This window comes from Cryptomeria japonica, chromosome 9 (genome assembly GCF_030272615.1).
Source record: "Cryptomeria japonica chromosome 9, Sugi_1.0, whole genome shotgun sequence".
NCBI classification, from domain to species: domain Eukaryota; kingdom Viridiplantae; phylum Streptophyta; class Pinopsida; order Cupressales; family Cupressaceae; genus Cryptomeria; species Cryptomeria japonica.
Genome location: NC_081413.1, coordinates 283477866 through 283500728, shown reverse-complemented (window position 1 = coordinate 283500728; position 22863 = coordinate 283477866). Strand labels below are relative to the sequence as shown.

At 34.3% G+C, this 22863-nt stretch overlaps 1 long non-coding RNA gene across 1 annotated transcript in view; it reads left to right on the top strand.

Annotated features, from left to right (window-relative positions):
* The window catches only part of LOC131042149 (uncharacterized), a 105218-nt gene extending 82780 nt beyond the window's left edge, over positions 1-22438 (top strand). The window contains exons 2-4 of the long non-coding RNA XR_009105129.2: positions 11740-11837; positions 12457-12602; positions 22027-22438. This is a non-coding gene — a long non-coding RNA (uncharacterized LOC131042149). The remainder of the gene's footprint in view (positions 1-11739; positions 11838-12456; positions 12603-22026) is intronic.
* The last annotated feature ends 425 nt before the right edge of the window (positions 22439-22863 follow it).

Sequence of the window (22863 nt, the reverse complement as noted above, 5' to 3'; positions counted from 1 at the left end):
GTTACCCACATCATCCTTGAAAAATCATCAGTGAAAATCATATAATACTTATCACCATAAAAACTTCTAGTCTGCATAGGACCACATAGATTGGTATGCATTAAATCAAGAATATGCTCTAAAGAAAAATATTTACTCTTAAAAGATGTCGAAGTCATCTTACCCATCTGACAATCTTTGCATAACACATTATCCAGTTTAACAAGTTGGGGCATACCTCTCACCATACTTGATTTGCTGACCTTTATCAAATTATCAAAGTTGTCATGACATAACCTTTTGTGCCACAACCAGCTATCTTCAATTTTAGCCACCAAACAACTATTCACATTAGCATTCAGGTGAAAAAGATTACCTCTAGTCTGTTTACCAATATAAATAAAATCTTTATTGCATCCCATGATCATGCACACTCCTTTTTTAAACTCAAGGTGATATCCTTTATCATTTAGTTGTCCAACACTCAAGAAGTTATGTTTTAAAACTTCAACCAAATAAACATCATCTGCATTACTCTTACAATTCAGTGAAATAGATCCTTTACCTTTTACCATGCAAGGTGAGTTATTACCGAATCTTACCACACCGCCATCAAACTCTTCAAGGGATATGAATTTGTTTTTATCACCGGTCATGTGATGTGAACAACCGCTGTCTATTATCCACTCATCACTAGAGTCAAACTGAGATACCAAATCCTTTTCATCAGTCAAATCTTCCTTCATAGCAACAAAGACAATCTCCTCATTGTCATCATATTCAGATTCCTCATCTGTCACACCTTCATCAACTACAACATAGCATTGTTTCTTCCATTTTCCTTTATATTTGCTAAACTTCTCATTACTATTACTGTTAGGGTAATTTGCAACAATATGTCCAATCTTATTGCAAGAGAAACACTTAAGAGGTAGTTTACCTTTATATTTACCAGTGCCTCTTGGAAGTCTCTTAGCTAGAAGAGCTTCAAACTCCTTCAGATGGTATTCATCATCATTATCTCCTTTGCTACCGTCATGACTAGATCTGCAGTCATAACTATGACATGCATATTTCCCTTTTCTCACAGGTGTACCGATTACAGATGTTTTAAAAGTTGATTCATATGCCTTAGAAATACTGTTATCAAAACTATTTAATTCAAATGCAGTCAGTTTACCAATAAGAGAATCAATAGTGACTATCACTACTTACTGACCTTAACTCCTGAATAGCAAAAACTCTTATAGCGTAGGCAGGTAAAAGAGTTCTTAACATCTTACTTACAATAGTGTCATATTCAATCTTTCCTCCAACACTTTTAATACCACCTACAACCTCTTTAATCCTTTGACCATATTGATCTATATTTTCACCTTCTACCATTCTCATATCATCAAATTTACCTCTAAGACGCTCTTCCTTAGCTTTTTGAACATGTTTATCACCACCATAGATTAGTTCTAATTTCTCCCAAATTTCAAATGTAGTTTCTAATCCATGTACATTAATGTATTCAGTATCAAACAATGCACTTATAATGGCTTCCAGTGCTTGATTGTTTTCCTGCTACTCCTTAAGCTGATCTGGAGTTAGAGGACCGATAGGGGGTAAATATTTAGTAGTAACATGTTGCCAAAACTGAGAACGTATACCTTTGATATAAATCTTCATTATGTCTTTCCATATTGTGTAGCTGTCCTTAGTAAACTTCAGACCCTCCTTCTTCATCATTTTCCTCCCAATCTTTTCCTCAAGCAATTAAGCTTCTACACATAGAGGACCAATACTCTCATACCAATTGTTATTTGTGAGGAACTAATTCTTATTGAGAGGAGTGATGAATCAATAATAACAGTAAACTTTAAAACTTTAACAACCACCAAAAACTTCTTTCAAAACAACTCATAAACAATACCGGTAATAACTGAAATCATACTGTTGATCAGATTCATCAAATTGATCTTCTAAGTGTTCATCAACATGCATGTAATAGAAATATATCAACTAAACACATAAGAAATCAATCAACACATGAACACTGAGATTTTCACGTGGAAACCCAAATGGGAAAAACCATGGTGGGAATTGGTACCCACAAGATTTTTGCACTCTTTCAGAATGTGCCCTATTAGGAGCCTAGCCCGGTTAGGAGCTTACAATTATGCTCGGTTAGGAGCAGACCCTGTTAGGAGACCTCCGGTTAAGGGATTTACCTCAGCCCTATTAGGAGCTTTACTCTGTTAGGAGTAACCTTGTGAAAGGATTTAGAACCCAAGCTAATGAGTCAGCCGGTGAAGGGATTTATACAGTCAGGTCTGTCAGGACCTACCCGGTTAAGGGATTTTGAGTCTGCTGCAACTGTTAGGGAACAACAGATGTATGATCTGAAAATAGCACACTTTGCTTGCTTGTATAGATCCTTTCCTGCTCCAATCTACTTCTCTCATGCAGACACACACTGGTTCAGCCGCACACTCTTCTTTTGATCAGCGACATAGTAAATCAATATAGACTTACCCTAAATAGACTTTACAACTTAATCGATTACAAAATCCTAACCTCATACTTAGATTTACATCATAGATCATCACAGATCTTTACAAATCATTACAGATCATCATATAGATCATTACAATAAATTAAAGATTAATTACAGTCGTTGAATGATCAACACACATAGATCTGATACACTTTCAAACCCTTAGCTCATTCTACTAAGCACTTCGCTCATTCACAAGAAATTCGCTCTTTTATCACGCCAAAACAATATTTAAACACTTTACGTAGATTCAACCACATCATCACCATCTTACAAACATAACGTAATACACCGTCGAACTCAAAATCATTACTGGTTATAAGATTTGAATACCGGTTCTTAAACCCTACTAAAACCCTACAAAAAAATACATTAGTCAATTACAAACATGACTTTCGATAGCCAAAACATGATGTGGTTCCAGCCATAACCTCATTACAATGTTACAAACACATATTCCAAACCGCTACACCAAATTCCTCATCAATCTCAAGATCCAATTACTTAAGCATAACACAGTTTCACATTTACCGGTTAAAGTCCTATTTTCTAGTTAACTGTCAAATCCATTCCATAGCTTTCTGATCAATCATAGATGACTTAGATAACATGATAGAACAATGTAACCATAGTTATCATCAATGGAAACACAAATTGATCATCAAGTCATCAAACAACATCTCAACTATATCATCACCAACAGTCCTTATACCGGTTCATCAATATCATCACATTATCAGTTATGTCAATATGCCAACAATTTATAAGGTTTGTGTAGTGTTCTAGTTTAGTGTTTAGATGTTGGTTTGATTGACAAGTGAACTTATGTTGTTCTTCGTTTAGTGTTGTCAGCTATGTTGGTCTCTAGTTGACTCAAGTGGTGTATTTTATTTAGATCATACCTTTTTGTCTGGATATACATTGGAGGTTGAGTTAATATATTGATGTGGGTCTCACAATGGTGTGTGTAGATTTGTATTAAGTATTTTGCATTGGGTGATGTGTTTGGGTCAACTGGTTAACATATTTCATTATTATTGTACACGTTACAATTGATGTTGACTTTGGTGGATGCTCTAGTGTGTGCAATTTGTTGGAATCGACTTAGAAAGATGCGTTGTGATGTGTTTGGGTCCCCTTTATCTCCTAGAGTGGACCACATTATGTATTTTTGGTCTGGGTGGCCGACTTTATATAATTATTGTTTAATTTATCTATGGTCAAGCTAGTTGAGAGTTTCAATGAATAACTTTGTATAAAAATATGTGCATATGCATGAATCGAGGCATGAAATTTGTGTGGATTGTTGTAAATTGGATGTGAATGATATGCAAGAAACATAAGTGCAAATTTTAGTTTGTGATAATTGTTGATGATCATATCTTCAGTGCGACAATATGTTGAGACAATAAATGAAGTCAATGATGCTTCCTATGATATTGTTCACTCAACACAATGGTTCAAGGATAGTTTCGTGATCAAGAGATCTTGTTCATTACAATTCATTATTTATTGTACATATCAAAAGATAGTGGGTACTTTGGCAACCTATGCAACTTCTTGTATATTGCCTTGAGATTTTGCGTCTCAATATTGCAAGTCCTTTATATCTTGCCCTAAGGTTGTGTGTCTTAGTCTTGCAAATCTTATCAAGTGTAGTGAGCTCCTTGGCCTTGAGCCTAAAATATTATAATCAATTATTCATATTGTGAGTGTGATTCTCACCATGTTTTTTCCCTTTTTGGGTTTTCCACGCATTGTGTGTGTTGTGCTTTGTGCTTTCATGCTTCATATTTACAGTGAAGTTAATTATGGTTTGAAGGTCAAAGGATAATATGTAAAGTGTTTTAAGGTCTGGATTAATTCACCCTCTCCCCCCCCCCCGCTCTCAATCTTATGGTGTGTTCAACACTCATAATTTGAATCAAGTGATGTGGGTAGGTCAACACAATAAATTTGTAACTACTCGACTCTTAAGGAGTTATAGAAGTGTGTTTTGTTTCTTTTTTGCCATTTTATTTAGTGTTGGTTCGTTGATGGTTTGCTACTAGTTCTCTTTGCTTATTTTTAAGGTAAATTTTTTTTGTAAAGGGTTTTGGGTCTCTTCAAAGGTAAAATTTCAAAACCTATTTTACCTTTCATCAAAAACATATTTACCCAAACTAGCCAGCTACAATTAGCAATTGTTAGGGAAAAGAGTAGATATATATTCTTAAAACAAAGGTATCCAAATCATATCATAAACATCCAGCATGATATAATGTTAAATAAAATACTATCAATTAACTACTTAAGCTAAAAATCGTATAAATTTAATAAGATCCAAATATCATAGATATAGAAACCTATGTTTACAATAATCACAATGTTGAACTAGATAACATAATCATAATCACATATAGCAAATATGGTGAAAATAGTGAAAAAAAAATATTGCTATTGTCCAAACATATGAAGTCACAATGTATACGTCCCGCAATAAATAGTCAAATAGATGTCAATACATGGCATGAACAATAAAATACATCAATAACAATATGAAACATCATTGATAAATATGATATTGGCACTAAAGAAATTCAAAAAATACAATGCCTGTACACTTGTGAACATTATAAATGATTACCAAATTGAGGAAGCTTTATCTAGTGTAAAATATTATAGTATGAGGCTAGTGAAAGTATGACATGCACAACATTTAGTGTTTCAATTTCATACTTCATATATTAAATTATATTTTGACCATGTTTAATAGATTCAAAAGTTTATTAATGCTAATTTTGGACCTATTACAATTTGAACAATCATTGATAAAAAGTTTTGAGATAGTAATGATTCGCTTTTGAAACATTTTTCTTCGAATGTTGCTCTAATACTATAGACTGGATAGAATGTTGGAAACTTTTGAAAGTAATTCTATATAAATAAATGTGTTATTATATTCTTTTGTAATCATATATAGGCTATAAATTTTATGATACAAATTCATTTTCAAAACCAAAATAATGATTATGTTACGTAGAAACGTATAATTATAATGTTTAGGAGTTTTGTTTGAGGGTGTTGGGGTTGTTTTTCATTATATAAGAAATATGAATTAGTTGATTTTATTTTAATAAAAATAATAAAGAAATTTAGATTTCACTCAATTTTCAATTTTACATGTAAATCAAATTGATTAAAGAATCAATTCTTTCGTATTAGTATCTATCATTATAAATTCAACTTAGAATCATATATTAATTTTGGCAAGCATTTCATTGCCACTAATTCTTAAGTCTAAATTTGATTAAGTAATTAAGAGTTTTTTTCTAAATAAATATATAATTATTTAATTTTTACATAAATAAATAATCATTTATAAATATTCATGATGGTCCATCATTATATAACTCTCATAATTATGTTTTTGCAATATATTATTTTTATTTTAGTACAATTTAAATATTTACCATGATTTGATTCCAACCTTGATCTACCACTCTATAAATGTTGTTCCACTCTTTTAAGCACAATATAATTAAAGATTATTTATTATATGTCCAGCTAATTATTACAAGAAGGATTAGTTGTTGTTATACGATAGTTAATATAAGCTCTACTTTAAAATGTATTACAATGTTAAAGATTAATTATCACACAACCTTTGTGAAAATAAATCAATCTTCCAACACTACTCAACCAAGTTGAATTGTTAATATGTATACAATTAACCCCAAAACCAATTAATTGAGTAGATCTTTTACTCTTTCTACTCATATTTAACTTGAAATGTTTTTAGATTTCACTGGAAAAGAGTACCACTAGTTGTTATAGCTAACTTTGTGCATCCTAAGTTCCTCAACCGTACATTGGATTTTGAAGATTTTTAAATGTCTTTGCATGTGACTTAAGTGCTTACAACCATTGTTTTGGCTTCGAGATAGTTACGATGAATGTAGGGTGATTCGCTATGCAAGGAAGGGTCAAAATGTGGTAATTTTAAGTTGACATCCCATACATATTCCATATTGCCTCGTTTATTGTCCGTTTGACCACCACAAAAATTGTACAATTGATCCAATGCTTATGCATAAATGCCCCAAGAATCGTGCACTTTTGATACCAATAAAGTGTTACAATTGATCTAATTACTAACTTTGTTTTTAGCTAGGGGAAGAGCACCAATTACTGCCCATGTTCCAATTACCGTTCACTTCTAGTTGACACAATCCCCCAATTATGAACTTTAAAGAAACCAAAAAAATGATAACTAAAAGTTCATTAATAAATCTCAGATGTACCAATACCCCCCCACTTTACCCCCAATAGTTAGAATTTTTTGACTTTAGTTGGACAAATTGTGCAACTTTATTAGTACCCATAGCGCACAACTACTGTTTGTGCATAAGTATTGGCCATTTTTTTTGTGGTTGTAGTGCACAGTTATTAGGGAATCTTTAAGTAGGTATCGGATGACACTTTGAAATGACCACTTTTTGACCCTTGCACACATAACAGATCTCACAACATACATTGTTACTACCCAGAAGCCAAAACAACAACTATAAGCAATTAAGTCGCATACAAAGACAACCAAAATAAAATAGTAAAAATCTGAGGATTGTTTAGGTTTAGGATTTATGGGTGCACAAATTTAACTATAACGGCACGTACGCTTCCCCTACTAGGTATATCAGTGGGCGACTATTGACCCACTAGATGATTTTTCAGTGGGCTTTCAATTAACAAAATCCAATGAATGATAATGAAACGTGAGTGAGAACTGAAATCCTTCCCCTATATTATAATTTTTGTAAATTTTAAATATATCTTTTATAAATCTACCTGTATTTTATAAATAATGAATCACAAAACCATCACTCATAACCATGAGACAATTAAACTTCCAAACATCATGAATTCCACTGATATAAATCTTTAGTCAGGCCCAAATGTGCAACCCACATGGAATGCTCAGGCCTCTATTTATAGGTAGTACCCATATGAGCTTTCTTCAACAGTACTTCCAACCATGATGGTATACGTAGATAACGGATAAGAATGAGTCTTCGACGACTTCATTTCTTGTATGTACCTTTCTGAAGAAGAATTGAGTGCAGTGCAAGTCGGCAAGATATAAAACTGAAAATATAGGAAAAATTCTCCTTCCTGCGCCGCTACCAGTAGTAGCTAGGTAGTGGGCCAAACATGGCGTTGGCGTCCGAATTGACGAGGTACCGAGATAAGCTATTAATATAAGTGTGATATTTTATTTTGATATTGATATTGATGGTGATGGTGATGGTGATGGTGATAGTGATGGTGATGATAAGTGACGTTCCACCTCCAGCCAGTATGTGGTGCAGGTTTAGCCTGCAACTCCACTCTGCCCTGCCAATGCCTTCAAAATTCCAGTCATATCTGCTCCATGTATTGATAATGACGTTCATAGGCGTCAACTTTACTTTGTACCTCACAAACGACGTCACCATTGATGTCAACCCTGCACCTCCATCAACGGTGGATATGCTTCCAAATCCATTTGGAAAAATAGTTTTTATTCTCACTCTTTTCAAAAAAAAATAAAATTGGGACATATCTGTATTCCTGTTTTTTTTTTTGAATTGTAGAAGATTTGAACTCGATACCATGTGTCTATATTTACAACACGGACTTTGTCATTACATCAACATCTTTTGGTTTCTATTAGTATACTTATTATAGGGGAGAGGACCCAGTAGTTGAACGCGTTCCAATTGTTGTTTATACATATGTACATTCACATCTTTTTTAAGTGAAAGGTATGATAAGTTCGTTTTGAGCCTCTTCATAAATTTTGTCAAGTGATGTGCAATGGACCCCTCATCACACATTGCATAGGTAAATTAAGATTGGACTTTGTCATTACATTAGCGTCTTTTGGTTTCTATAAGTATACTTATTATAGGGGAGAGAACCCAGTAGTTGAACGCGTTCCAATTGTTGTTTATACATATGTACATTCACATCTTTTTTAACTGAAAGGTATGATAAGTTCGTTTTGAGCCTCTTCATAATTTTTGTCAAGTGGTGTGCAATGGATCCCTCATCATACATTGCATAGGAAAACTAAGATTGAACTTATGACTTGTGCTGCCTAAAGCAACAACCAAGATTGCGTGAGTTGATCAAGAGAGCCTCACATACATAAATAGTTATTCATCTATATAAATCTGGACACATATAGACCTATTGTTTATCCAACAACTAAAATGGACCTTTGACCTTATTTGTTAATTAAATAATTAAAAAAAAGGTTCAAAATTTCAAAATATTTAATAAATACAATCAAATATAGTTAAAGGTGCATGTTGGTTGCTGCATAGATATTGCCTATATAGACACTCATGTGTATATATAAACACATATACAAGGGTAAATTTTTTATAGTTAAAATTATCAAAATTAATAAGGGATGGGGCTGGGATTGTGCCTCAAGTAAATTTGGTAGAATATATACCCCTCAATCCTTGGCTCTTAGCTTAGAAAGAGGTTTCAACCTTAAGGCTTGTGCTTTTGTAATAGGTAGTTAAAAGTTCTTAGTGAATGATATAAAATCATCCGTAAAATAAATAAATACAAGTCATTTTAAAATTGTTTTTATGGATGTTGGAGAGGAGCTATCTAATTTGGGTTGTGCAAATTGCGTGAACTTATGGCTCACCCTTGGTGTGACTTAGGCTTTGGCTCTTCCTATTTGTCCATACAACTTCTATTAATAATTTAGGGGTTTTGTATTAGTTTTGTTTTCAATCTAGCCCTTCAGTCAAATCAAGGCTATTAATATGACTTAGCTCTTTGCCTACCTCACCTTTAACAACTTTTGTTTTATGAAGAACATTGGAGATGGTACCCAAGAGAGCTTAAAAATTTGTTTGCAGGAGCTATGATGAGGTAACGACATTGATATCCCTATAGAGTATTCTCTTTCAACAAATGTTCTTTTTGTATGCCAAAGGTATGGGAAATATAACTTAATTGTCAAATATGTTAGTTGTATTCACTAAGATAAGTCTTTAGTTACTTGAATTAATCACTCTTGGACAACCTATTTTCCTTTTGTATGCCAAAGGTATGGGAAATAAATTTTTTCTAATTAGACCTCCGACTTTAATTATTTGAGTAAGGATCACTCAAGGTTCCTATTTGGATTAACATTTTATATCTATCAATGCTTCTATAGAATTTCTTGGAGAAAATAATACAATTTTAGGGGTATTAAATCTTCCATGAGCTAGAATTGTTATATTTCCTTAGGTCCACAAATAGTTTATATTAAGATGGAGACCACACATGCTGCTTTAGATTCCAATCTGTAAGTTCATAAAATAAAGGATTGGCTTCTTTTACCACTTCAACTCTTAATCCTTCACCCAAAACCTTGAAAACGTTGGCTAAGGATGATGGTTGGAATACTATAGGAGATAGAAAAAATTATCCATCTCAAAACCCATCAAGATTAATGAGTTGGTCCTTGTAGAGAAAACATAGTAGTAGCTTGATTAAAAAATCTAATTCTTCCACTTAAGGGGTCTATTTTTTACCATAGCATTAAAATTATGTCATCTCAAGGTTTTTGACCATTTATAGGGACCTCCACCACAAGTTTGCAACCCTCATGCTAGTCTCATACCTTCTACTAAGCAACATTAATTCACCATGGGGGATTATGGGGCAAATATCACTCTATCATGCTTATTGATTATCCATTATCAGACCATTTTAATTTTGGGCAATAAACTTACGATTTTGACAAATGAGGATGAATAGGTCAAGCTCTCAATTGATGATCCCTCCTTATGAAAATAGTCTTATAGAGTGTTAATAGAATCTTACATAAAATTCTTGAGGTTTTCCATTCCATCTACATGCTAGAAACTTGGTCCATTGCATGCTATTTACTTGCAAGATAATGGTTCTTTTTGTTGTATGACTCTAGACAATATGGTCTTATGATTTATAGTTCACCACCTAGGATATGGATGGTTTCTATTGTAGGCATCTAAAAATGGTTGACGCTTGTTCCACCTTCATCAAGTTGACCTTTCATCAATCTTTGATCGATTTGTCATCGATCTCAATCAATCATCAATCCTCGCTGCTTTTGGATTGATTAGTAATTGATCCTTTTATCAAATTTGATCAATTTGTCATTGATCTTCATCGGTCAATATTGGTTTCTTATCAATTATCAAGTCTTCATCATTTAATCTTTTGATCATGATCGATCTTATATCAATTGTTTCAATCTTGTCTTGACCTAATTTTCATCCATCTCATTCCTAATTATTCTCCTAGGGTTTTGTGATTTAATCATTTAATCCTATTAACGTCCTCCCCTTTAGGTTAAGTGAATTTATTCGTTTATCCTAGGTCTTCTATGTCACAATTAAATACGTTATTTAATTGGCTAATTTTGTCCTTTTGTGAGTTAATTAATAAATGTGAATTTATTAATTAATGCCACTCATATTTCCTAATTCTCTAATTTCTCCTTTTCACCTAATTTGCTAATTTTTCAAATTCAAATATCCCCTCCTAACTTTTCCCACTAATTTCTCATCTTTTCACGCTTCCCTTTTGTCATGATTTATGAAGCCATTTTCATGGCCATTTTGTCATATTTTTGAAAGCTACTTTTGCTCAAATTTGTCACAATTCAATGAGCAAAATTTGTTGCCAATTTGTCTTAATTGATTTGCACAAAATTGCTCTCAATTTGTCATATTTTGATATAGCAATTTGTCATGAAATTTTGTCATCCAATTTGTGAAGCACTTGCCCTTTCTCAAATTTGGAGACTTTTGCCTATAAATTGAACTCTTTTCTTCATCATTTGGGAACCTCATTTTGAGTACCCTTACGTTGTCGCTTTCAAATCACTCTTTGCAATCAAACTTGCTCTCATTTGCACTTGCATTTGTAGGTGACACCCACATAATTTGAAGGAGAAAGAAGAGAAATGGAGAATCATAGAGGAGACATCTACTTTTGTAATGGTTTGCATTTATTTTGATTGTCTTATCTTCATAGCTCTATTGAGTGTATTAGAATTTATTTCATCGCAATTTAGGTTTATGGTTGCCTAGTTATATTGCTTTGATGCTTTCCCTTAATTTCCTATCTACATTTCTTGGTGAACCTGACGTGAAACTAGCTAATCCTCTGCCTTCTAAGTGTTTTTGAGTGACTTGCAGGTTAAATTTTCAGGAAAAGAGGTCTTTCTGGGGTGTCTCAGGCCTTCTGTGCCTGTGCAGAAACTTTTTGCGCTTGCGTTTCAACTTCTTGCACCTGTGTAGGACTTTCTTGCACTTGTGTCATCTTTTCTGCACTTGTGTATATCATTGATCAATTTGACAATTAAGGGATAAAGTTGCTTTCTCACTTTTGAGTAGTTTGCAAGGGTAAAATAGGATTGATTAAGAACAAATATGGCTTAAAATGAACTCATTTAGCTTTAATTAGGGTTGGTTAATGAACAACAATCTTTCACATCTCTTTGTTTATGACAAATGGGTTTAAAAATGAACTCAAATCTTACAAAGTGGTTTCAATTTGATCACAGTTGATCTAAATAGGATTTACAAGGCTTTAATTAACTCATCTAGTCTAAGTAGGATGGGAAATGCACAGCAAATTCTCATGGTAGGCTAATTAGGGTTTCCAAGTCACAACTTTTGCATTTCACTTGAGAGGGGTTTAAAAGTTTCCGTTTTCTTTGTTTAGGGCTTGAAATCATTTGAATAAGTATTAATTCACCTAAAAATGTTGAAAATTGATCAAAATATTGCAATCATAGTCAAATATGAGGTTAGATAGGTCAAATTTCATCAAAATTTAGGGTTTGTATTCTTAATAGGGCTTTAATTTCACAAAATTTCTCCTTTGTTTGATTGATTGTCTCCGTTTTGCAGGTATGTTGAACATCTGTGGCTATGCAGAGACTTTTTGCACCTGTGTTCAAACATTTTGCACCTGTGTTCAAACATTTTGTGCATGTGTTCAATCTTTCAGCACCTGTGTCTGATTGTTATGTGCCTGTGCAGAGGTAAAACCTAAGGTATAATTGTTTCATTTGCCTTTCAGATATGCCAATTTCATTTCATTTGCAAATGTGGGCTTTTCTATGTTATAGATTAACTGTGTAGCACTTTGGCAAACGTTGGAGAAGACCTAAACAAACTACTAACACAATTTGATGCAACATGTATGTTGAAGATTAATCTTTGAAACAAAGTGTTTGTGTTTTAGTAGTCAGCAAACATTTGGATTTGGGCACTAAAAAGAAATTTTGCTTTCATTGTGTTTTCTTTGCTTGGGCACACATGTGTGTGTGTGAGCAGTCCCACAGTTGACAAACACTATCCTTTCCCCTTGGCCTCGTGGTCCTGAGTGCACAAGAAAAGTGTCAGCGATGCTCAATTTTTTATTTCATAGGTAGAGGGCCTATCCCCCCGAGAGCCCATAAGGTCGGTGAAGGGAGAACAACCCAAACCAGTAATGGGATAAGGCCAAGTCACCTCTCAGCCACTATATAAAATACATGGGGACAAAAGTACTCACGATGGACGCTAATTGCCTACCTATGCCGAACTCCCCAGTATTTGTGTTCTATAGGAAGGAGGCCTCTCGAGGGAGAGAGCGTACATGGATGCCCAAAAAAGGGTCTTGAACTAAAGAGCCATTTGTTGTAGTTTGCCAAAAACATTCTATTGGTTGACTTAGGCATTGTGATACGCACATGCCGAAGATACCCCTCATGTGCCCTTCAATTTGAGATAGTAAATTTCTTGGGAAGTGATGACCTAAGAAATTATAAGCTTGGTATGCTCGAGAAATGAGTGTTATGGAGGGGAGCCAATGCTACCAAGCTTCTAACTATCTGATTGAGTGTGGTATTCTGAGCTAGGGGATTCAACAAATATTGTCCTTGTATCCTTAGGATTATGATTGAATGTTTTTATTTCATGCAAAAGTCAAACAAACATTTTGTCTTTCGTGCTTGTTAAAGTGAATCATAAACAAATGACATAATCAATATATCAAACGTTGTAAAACAAAACAATATTCACAAGCAATCATAATCAACCGTGGTTATCAAACAAAGTCTTCAAACAAGTTTAAAACAAAGTCCAAACAAGATTCAAACAAAAGTCAAACTTGGTCCTAAACATTTCAAAGTATTCATCGAACTTTTAAAAAGGGTTTTATAAACATGGCTTGTCAAAGCATTGGATATCCTTGTTTCAAAATTCATGTCACTTAGGGTTAGCTTTTGCATAGTTCAAACCTAGGTCTCAAGTCAAACATTCATCTTCCATTCATAGCATTGCCATTATCCCCACTTGCACTTAGGGTTATAATCATTTTCCTAGGTCCTCAGTGCATTATCATTGTCCCAAAATTAGGTCTTGGCTCGGGTTGCATCTTGCATTTTCCAAGGTCATTGGTCCTCATATATCCTCATTGGGTTAGGTTTTATTATTGCATAGTCCAAACCCTAGGCCTTGTCTTAGGTTAACATTGTCATGCATTGGCACTCATACCCTTAGATCATTTTCATATCATATCATACCCTTAAGATCATTTTCATATCATATAATACCCTTAGATCATTTTCATTTCAAATCATATCCTTAGATCATTTTCATATCATGTAATATCCTTAGTTTGACCATATCATACCCTTAGTCCATACCATTAGGTCATATCATAATATTAGGTCATATCATATCCCTATATCATATCATTGCACAATACCTTCAAATCATTTCATATCCCTAGATCATAGCATATAACTTGAACACCATTCCATATCATAGGTTCATACCTTAGGTATTGGTCATTATTCATTGTCTCTTTTGTATTTAGTCTCAAAAAATTAGGTTTTGTCAAATTCCAAAAATCAAGACTTTAGATAAAACTGTAAGTTGTTGTTAGGGAGTTTATACCTTGTTCAAAATTTGTCCTTTTTGTCAACACCATTTGTCAAACCTAGCTTAGTATCCAAGCGTATAGGTGAGACATTGTCATTTGTCCTATCATCATTTTGTCCTTTGTCCTTTGTCAATTAAGGTCTTGACCTCATTTCAATTTCCCAAGGTTGCGTCTTTAGGTTTGCATTCCAAGAGTTTGTCCAAACCTTGAAAAGTCCAAAAACATAGATTGTATTCTTGTCCTAGATTGCATGATCATCTTTCAAGGTTGCACTTAGTTGCATTTCATTGTCATTTCAAAAAATTCAAAAGTTCAAAAACATAGATTGTGTAGACACCTAAAAATGTCTCATTGATCATGCACTAATTATTCAACTTATTAATTAACTAATTCTTCAATTATTTAATTACACTAATTATATTCTTCTAAATTGATTTTAATCATCATCATCCATCTTACTAATTATTCAATTTCCATCTCTTCATTAATTAATCTTTTAATCCTTTCTCAAATATTAATTAAATATTAATTATTTAATTAATTATGATTTAGTTCCTTAATTAAGTAATATTTATTATTTAATTAATTTCATTTCTAATGATTGAATAATTATTTAAATTATTTAATTCATTCATTCATTCTCCAAATCCCCAAATTCAAATTTCAATTAATTTCATCTAATTCCCATTCTCCGAATTCGCATTTCACCAAATTTCAAATTCATCACATTTCAAGTTAATGTGCATTTCAATTTCATCATTCGAAAATCAAAATTCAAATTCAAATAGCAATGAAATTGAATTTCAATTCAAAAGTCCTACAACACATGTTAAAAATCATGACTGATTGATCAAATCAGTTATCTAACCAGTTAACTCTTCAATCTCCACTTTTAACTCTCAATCACCTTTTCCTAACAAGTCAATCAATTCGGTCTTCTCCCTAGTCAATTCAGTTAACAAGTCAATCTATCTAGTTATCACTCCAATCAATTGAGTTCTCTCTCCAAGAAATCAACTTAACAGATCAATCAAAAGGAGTTAACAGATCAATCAAATCAGTTTAACTGTCAATCAACACTTGAGTTCCATTTCTCACCCAATCTATCCCAAAAATCTACAAAAGCAACATCATTTCTCCATTTCAATCAATCATGATCTTTGAAATTATTGTGTCTAACCAATGTAGGAATCCCAGTGCAATATTGTAATATCCCCACAATTTTTTTTTAAATTTCCAATTTCAACACAAGAAGAACTCATTAAGATTGGGAAATCAAAATACAATAATGCTAAAATTGTAACCCTTCAACTGTCTGATCACCAAGTGTCCAATATGGGAAGGTGAGAGCATACAGTGTTGAGGGGATCATTAGCTTCAAATAAATGAAAATATTGCAATGCTTGGGTGGCAACTCAACCCCTTCCGCTTATACAGTGGGTGACAGTAAAACTAAAGAAATCGCATGGTGGCAAACCAACCAAGAAACTGAAATAACAATCACTCAACCACTTATCCAGCGGGAGGACTGGGAATGAAATTAACAATCAACTCTACCGCTTATGCAATGGGAGGATAGTATTACAAATTTCAGATGTAGGCGGCAAGCCAACCTCTTCCACTTATTCAGTGGGTCTCTCTTTTCCTTTTTACAATCCAGAAGTTGTTGTTAGTACTACTAAACAACTTACAAATAATCTGAGCATGAGATTTTTAAGATAAAGAAGAAGATTGTCCAACTCTGCAAATTGAAATTATGCACTCCTAAAGCCCACAGACAACTGTCACAAAAAACACACACACCACACTAATGATTTTTAGATTTTAATATGCAACCCAATCCCTGGAAAACACAGACCAACAACCATAAATCTCACCAAAATGCTCATATCTCTATACACACCCAATGAAATCACCAATAAATTATATATTTTTCCATAAATAACAAAATATTTGCCAAAACAAATTCAATAATTTTCAACCAGTGGATAAAAATCGCCAATACATTTAAATAATTTTTCCTTTGGAGTAAAAATTTTCACCCATACAATTATATATTTGTTCCTTTTAACAAAAATTATTCGCCTCCTACAATATATATTTTCCCCATAGAACAAGGTATAATTCACCAGAAATTTATGGAATTTTCGTACCCTAGAAAAAAATCGCCAATACAAAATAATTTTTTGCCCTATTTTGAAAAAAAAATTCGCCATCCATATGAAAATTTTCCCCCAAAAATAATGTCTGATTCACTAGGATTTTACATAGTTGACCGGGGGGTGGTTTCTTAAAGTTATCCTTGGAATAGATGCAAATGATGACTAGAAGCTAGGTGATGAAGCCAAAACCGAGAAAGCACACCAAACCGACTCCAAACAATAATGCATGCTAACCACAACACTTATAACAGGGTACAACCAGACAAAAAGTTTGACTTGCATTTAAAAATTCAATATTCAGAGTTAGGCACTAAAAACTTACAAATATATTCGCCCATAGCCTAAATGAAGAATAAGCCAATACCTAGAATGAACAAATGCACATGCAGAGAGATATGAATGAAAAAGTGCTACAACCATACCCAAACCAGCAGCTAAAAAAACACACCTACAACACTCCAAAATACAAACTAATACAAAAATCTGCAACATTGTCTTCAATCCACTTTCCTAAATGAAAAGAAGTCTCTAGCTCAAGTAGTTGTTGTATTGCAAGAAAGAAATCGAGCTATGGCTAGGAGGTAAGATTTCCCCGAAGCTTCATTCAAAATTTTGGCAGCACTTCGTTATATTTTTCTCATAGATACCAAAAACAAGAGCCCACAACTCTTATTTATAGACTTTGTGTCTCCAAATTCATCTCCAAATTCAAATTCACATTCCCTCCAAATGAACGCCAAACCCAAATGCACATTCACTTCCCATTATTTTGAAATTATATTTCATTTCTCCTTTCCCCAAGTTGACCTTCATATAGAAACAAATTGGTGCAGTCACCAGCGAGGAGGGACCTCGAGGAGATCAGTCCAAACCGGACCTCGAGGAGATCAATCCAAACCGGTCAGCAAGAGTAAACACAACAGAACACGCATATATGATAGAGGCAATGCATAACATATAGTTTTATTGCATGAAAGTTAATTGCATCCAATCAGTAACAACCGGGTTACAACATACCGGCACATAGGCCTGGTAGAATAGGTCACACCGGGACTTTGAATCGAAAGATCTATCTTCTAGGCACATTTTATCTATCTGATACTCCTTCATTCTCTCTAATCGATTTTCATTCTAAAGAATGATTACAAATATATATATATATATATATATATATATATATATATATATATATATATATATATATATATATATATATATATATATATATATCGATCCAATGGATCTGGTCGGCCCAAAAAGGATCAAAACTCGAAAAACAAGACCTAACGTGAAAAATGAACAAGGTAGGCCTCCACCAAGAGATTCCTCCAGAAAATCCAAAGGATGAAACGTAGAAGGTCGGCCACACGTCAAGAAACATCGAGATCAATGTCCAAGGCTCCGCAAGCTTCTGAATGGGTTCCAGTAGATCACTAGAATAGGTCTCAGGCAACCGGTAACAAAGAACCGGTAACAAGAAACTATCAAGGAAACCGGTAGCGATATCTTGCCGAAAAGTGATCCAAATGAGATGTGGTTTTGAAAGAAAGAAAAATGATCAAGTCTTCAAGTAGAATCCAACTCCATAGGAGCTAGTGAGCCAAGATCGGGACACACAGAAAGGAAAACTGAAACTGCAAACAGAAAACAAAACAGAAAAGAAAATGTTTTTGGTTGATGCAAGATTGTTGTGAACCGAGGATGCTCCTGCATCAGACATCCGGGGTTAATAAAAAGTGAGCCTCTCACTTTGTTGGGGTCAGAGGAAAACCAAGGCGGTCTACCTCTACCTGAGAAATCCAAGATGAATCTTCCATTGGTCTATTCTTTCACTTCACAAGATATTCTTTGTACTGACTGCTTCAGGTACTACGCCCAATCGTATTGTCCAAAATCTCTTCAATTTGATTTGGTTCCTTCTAGGGCAACTATTTCTCCAAGTCTGCAATACTGTCCTTACTAAATTCTGGTTCATGGTACTCATGAAGATCTATAATGTTGAATATAGGTGAAATACTCAGACTATCTGGTAGCTCCACCTCATATGCATTTCTAGAACTGGTCTTTCTCAATATCTTACAGGTTCCAAACTTATTCATCTACAAATTATTATAAGTCCCAACCGGGAATCTCTCTTTTCTCAAATAGACCATCACTTCATCGCCAACTTCAAATTCCTTATGTCTCCTCTTCTCATCTGCCTTCTCCTTGTATTTGCTATTCATGTCTTCCAAATGTTGTTTAACCTGAATATGCAATGTTGCCATGTGATTTGCAAATTCTTCTGCTTTTGAACTCTTCTGGTCTTCACTGCTAATGTCTCTCAATTCTACTATTCCTTTAGGATGCACCCCGGTGACAATCTCAAAAGGTGTTTTTCCAGTACTTCTATTCATTGAATTGTTATAGGCAAACTCTACTTGTGCAAGGATCAAATCCCAACTTCTGGTTTTATCTCCCACTAAACATCTCAACAAGTTTCCCAAACTCCAGTTAACTACTTCTATCTATCCATTAGTTTGTGGATGAAAAGTCGAACTGAACTTCAAATTTGTCTTCATCTTCTTCCAAAGTGTTCTCCAAAAATAGCCAACAAACTTAGTGGAGATGCAACTTGTAGAGATTGAGGCAACTTGTGGACTTGTTCTGATCGTCGAATGTGAGGTAGAACAAGGTTTGCAAGTAGACCGTCGATCCTAGAGCTTGAGCTTGAGGCAGTTAGTGGGTGGAGACTTGAACAGATCGTCGATTGAGGAAGGCTACAATTTGTACCGGTAGATCGTTGTAGAGAGGCAACCGAAAGTTGTGGTTAGATCGCCGAATCCCCTGAGGCAGTTGCAAGTACCTACTAATCGATCGTCGAACTAGAGCAAGTGATGGGAATCACTTTTCAATTAACCCTGAGAGTCTGATGCAGGAGCACCGGTCTAGTTCTTACCAGTTGAGCAATTATCAGTGGAATTGTTTGAGAGAATGGCATTTCTTCATGTTTGAGTGTTTAGCATTTTGGTTTTGGTTTTATTCTCTTGTGTTCATGGTCATGATCATGTTTGAGTTTCATAGCTTTTGGATTTGTTTCCGGTAGTATGCAGATTTTGGTATTGTCCTGGTTGGTGTGTTCTTACCGATTAGCCTGGCTGTGTGTTGAGCGAAGATGATCTCGGGTTGCGGTTGATCTCCATGACTTGAAAATCATTTGAGGTGTTTCTTTGGGCCTTTCCTGGTATTCCCGGAGGTCTCTGCATCGTTTTGTGTTTTGGAGATTGTTCTTAGTGATTGAATTGACATGTTATCGTTGCACGTTTCATGAACCGGTTGGTCTCTTGGGCCGACTTGATTAAGTTGTAATTATTTGTGGGTGGTATATATATGGTGGTTTGTGAATCATTTGGAGGGGGTAAGTCACATAAGAGAAGTCAAATCAGATAAGTCATAACAAAGAGAAGTTAGAAGATTGAAGAAAGGGCATTGAGATTGAGCGAAGATATAGAACCGACGAGATTCTGATTCGGTAGGACTGAGGCCGAAAGGCTAAGGTTCAAATTGGGGTAGAACCGGTAGATTGTTACCGGAGGCTGATTTGATATGAGGATGATCTGTGGATCTTGTAATTGCATTGTAAGCATTAACTGTATCTTGGATTGCGATCCAATATGTGGCATGTATCATTCTTCAGATTGTAATAAGATTCATTCATATTGTTAACCGGTTATCTGTTATGTGTTGTTACTAGCTGTTCTTTCTATTGTTTCTAGCATCTTGTTACCAATTACCGATATGCTTTGCATGGTTTATGTGTTTAGCTGCAAGGTTGGGTTGTCCTTCATTGGATCTCCCTACCTTGACTACGTCAAACGATATTCATAACAGAGAGAAGTTAGAAGACTGAAGATAGGGCATTGGGATTGAGAGAAGATGTAGAACCAACAAGAATCTGATTTGGTAAGACTAAGGCCGGAAGGTTGAGGTCTGGATTGGGGTAGAACCGATAGACTATTACCAGAGGCCAATTTGATATGAGGATGATTTGTGGATCTTTTAATTGCATTGTAAGCATTAACTGTATCCTGGACTGCGATCCAACATGTGGCATTTATCATTCTTCAGATTGTAATAAGATTCATTCATATTGTTAATAGGCTATTTGTTTTGTGTTGTGACTGGTTGTTCTTTCTGCTATTTCTGGCACCTTGGTACCCGTTATTAGTATGCTTTGCATGGTTTATGTGTTTAGCTACAAGGTTGGGTTGTCCTTCATTGGATCTCCCTGCCTTGACTGCATCACAAATATACTTTATAAAAATGATAATAAAATAGTAATGTGGCATCCAAGGTAGATAAGTGAAATATATTATAAAATTACTTATTTCTCCATAAGGCATCCATCTTGCCTTATTAATATTTCACTTTATAAAGTATTTCCCCTCAACAATAAATCGCCCAAACCTTATGATATAAAATAATACTTTATCACCTCAAGTCGTCCCCTTAACTCATAACCAAAAATACATAAGTCATATGCCTAGGCCAAGGGGGGCATTAAACAATATTAAAAATACTTTTCCATGTGTTGAACAACTGCCAAAGTGAGTCGAAGGCCCAAAAATACTGAAAACTACACTGCCAGAAATAGCCTTTGAACTAGACCACTGAAACCTACCAAAAATAGTACTTACTAAAAATAGCATACTGCTAAAAATAGTAAGTTTGTCCAGATGCATTTTAACTACATTCTGAGTAGCCGTCACAACTTACTAAAAATAGTAAGTTCGGAAAAGTCTTCTAATTCATTTGCATATCACACCATCGTGAGGCTCTCTGTAAACCCAAAAAAACCCACAAAAATAAGTTGTCCTAGCTTACTAAAAATAGTAAGTTCAAAAAAGTCCTCGAATTCAGTTGCATGTTACACCGTCACGAAGCTCTCTGAAAACCCAGAAGGAATCCAGAATCAGAACTGTAAAATTCCAACATGTAAGCCACCAAAACTGTCAAAGCATCCTCCTACAAAAAAAGGAAACCCTAACTTCTGCCTTTGACTGACCAACAAGTCTTGAAATTGGCCAACAGTTCCCAAAAGAAAACTAGAGCAGAAAAGGGGACATTACAAATATCTAAGAGCAACCCACACCACAATACTAGAGAAGGACAATGGAAGACATGATGCAAAATAGGGATTTTTTAGTTGTTTAATTTGCATCTATTTCATTGATTTATGTTTAGGATTTGCTTAATTAGTTAAGGAATTCATGATTTTCCTTTTACTCTAATTAGCTTTCATTTCCCTAATGACTTGTAAACATGAAAACAATGGTGAACTTGAGGTGAAATAACAACAACTAATATCTTTTTATGTTTTTCTGTCATTTTTTGCAAATTTTGCAGATCTTGTATGGAAAAAAATGAAGCATCACACATTCATCATGACAAAGTTGCACATTCGTGCAGAAAAAAATGTGCATTCGTATTGACAAAATTGCGCATTCCTCTAGGATCATCTCACACTTATTTTATCTGTCATTTTTTTGTGCAATTTCTCTGCTTGTTTAACCCATAATTAGATTTTTAATCTAGAAAATTTCACTTCCTATCTATAATGAGTCAGATCTAATGGCAAGAAAGGTGAGATTCAAGATTTTAGGTGCAAGAAGAAAGGCAGACAAAAGGAGACAACAAAGAGTCCACCAGCGAATACTAAAGACAGAAAGAAGACTCCAAAACCTAGAAGACAAAATTGCTTTATCCAGATACCATAACCTCATGCAAAAGTGCCTGATGAAATATAATTTTATAAGTGATGCAGAAGTAATGGTTAATGTCATTCTCGATTAACCCTCTGTTTTGAAGGTTTTCAAATCCTTATTCTAAAATTTTTCTATCATTTCATTTCGCAAATGTTCTGACAAGTTTGTGCATTCATTCAAGCAGTAATTCGCATGCGTAGTTACATAAATTTGCATTCGTTAACATTCTGTGATGCATTCATTTTGATATCATTATGCATTTTTTGGATATGTTTAGAAGTTGTTGTTTCTGTCATTTATCTCTGTTATTGGTTTTCTGGTTCTACTAATATTCTGTTGCAACGTGTGGCAAAGAAGAAAAGAGAAAGCACGATTGGTTGGAGTTTGTTTTTATCAAACTACTAATGTCTCCTAATTTTAGTTAATCTTTGAATTTGGGTTTAAAATGGACATGGATGGTTTAACATTTCGATTTGGT